The sequence below is a fragment of the Syzygium oleosum genome, unplaced genomic scaffold, assembly GCF_021117445.2.
Source record: "Syzygium oleosum isolate NSW1041296 unplaced genomic scaffold, Sole_v2.1 Sole_v2.57, whole genome shotgun sequence".
NCBI lineage: Eukaryota > Viridiplantae > Streptophyta > Magnoliopsida > Myrtales > Myrtaceae > Syzygium > Syzygium oleosum.
The window spans coordinates 115,381-116,987 of record NW_026607541.1 but is presented as its reverse complement, the minus strand read 5'-3'; the positions used below and the strand labels follow the sequence as shown (position 1 = coordinate 116,987).

At 37.1% G+C, this 1,607-nt stretch overlaps 1 long non-coding RNA gene across 2 annotated transcripts; it reads left to right on the top strand.

Moving 5' to 3' along the window:
- The first annotated feature begins 576 nt into the window (after positions 1-576).
- Positions 577-1,607, top strand: LOC130136982 (uncharacterized). 2 transcript variants are annotated; one of them, XR_008815673.1, is made up of 3 exons: positions 577-1,033; positions 1,209-1,388; positions 1,512-1,607. It is a non-coding gene; the product is annotated as an uncharacterized LOC130136982 (long non-coding RNA). The 2 variants fall into 2 exon arrangements; XR_008815674.1 differs by having other exon boundaries at positions 577-1,045.

Here is a 1,607-nt window from a genome sequence, read left to right as displayed (position 1 = left end):
GAGTGCAAATTGACTTGGAAGATACTAGTCATGTTCTTTTATTATCATTTTCACAACAGTTTGATGCATGTCTCTAAATCCTGATGAGAGAAATCATGCTCTTTCATTATCATTCACGCAAAGAGAATACCCGAATGATGGCAAACACATATGCCCCATGTAGAATTATGAAGAATATTTGCACGACAGCAGCACGACAGAGATCGGGTTCTGGAGGTCATCCGTGTTTCCTAGTAATTGTAAATATAGTAGGTAAAGTATCATATTCAGTTAAGAGTGCCTACTTCACATTAGTAATTTCAGTTTGGCATGGGGTTGTGTCGATGTCTTATTTTTTTGTCTTATTTCAAGTAATCTTGGGGAAATTGGTCGACTAAGTGAATGCAATGCTTCAGCATCATCTGGCTTGTGATCCTGGTGGGAATGAAAATAGATAAGAATGCCTTCGAAGTACATTGCATGTCATCATACGTCATCAGTCACAAAGAAAGACTCTTCATTCTTGACATGACATGAATATGTTCTTACTCAAACAAAGAGTATTACCTTTTTCCAAGTTCTATTAAGGTTTGTTTCCTAGAACAGACGATGTTTATTATGTGTTTTTTTTTTCATTCATTCATACATAATAAAAAAGAACTTCATTACTTGTTATCAAAAGTTCCCCCCAAAAGCTTAAAGTATTAGTCTGAGGTAGACTCAATGTATATAACCCCTGTTGAAACCCTTTATTTAACCAATGCGGAATAACACTTCTAATAATTGATTGATCATGGCAACTACTCATGTCTAAGTGGTTTTGATTGCATTTTTAGTAGCTTTTGTCCACTTATTCTGTCATGGATTAATAAGCCACTGGAGGCACCATCATAACATTTTTACTTTTCTCAAATCCAGGACACCGATGTTGAGATGATGAATTTCCATGGATCTATATGCAACTTTGTTTGTCATTTGAGATGTTAATACATAGATTGCACAATCTGATGATGGATTCATGGCCTTGATCCTGTCATAAGTAACATCCTCTACGGTGGAAAATCTGGTAGGAATCATGTTGTGCTCTTTCTTGTTTTTCGTCATGCCTATATCCATTTCACATGTTTGTACCATCAATTAGTGTCTTCACGTATCGAATTTGCATCCATCTGTTCGTTCTTCATTTGGTGATGACAATTTCTCATGCCCCTGATGCTTCAAATGACCAGGAGCTTCACTGGAATTTAGGCAGTTGTGGGATATTCCAACCAAATATCTGGGATATGGATGCGACAGGGACGTTCTTTAAACCGATTGCATTGTGTCGTGCTTTATGAATGGGAGCTGTCCATCACAGTACGAGATTCTTCATTCTCGACGTGGTAGCATTCTGCGCTTGTGTGAATAAAGTAATACTTCTCTTTATCTTCTATGAAGTAGAGAAATTCACTATCTGATGGATTCTGGAAACTGCTCATGCGTATGTGATCTTGATTGCATTTTATTAATTCGTTATTTGGTCATGGAAGTAGGCAGTGAAGGTACCATAAACGTGTTCGGCATTTTCTCAAAGCTAGGGCACTAATGTCAAGATGATGAATCTCCATGGATTAGTATCAAACTTTGCT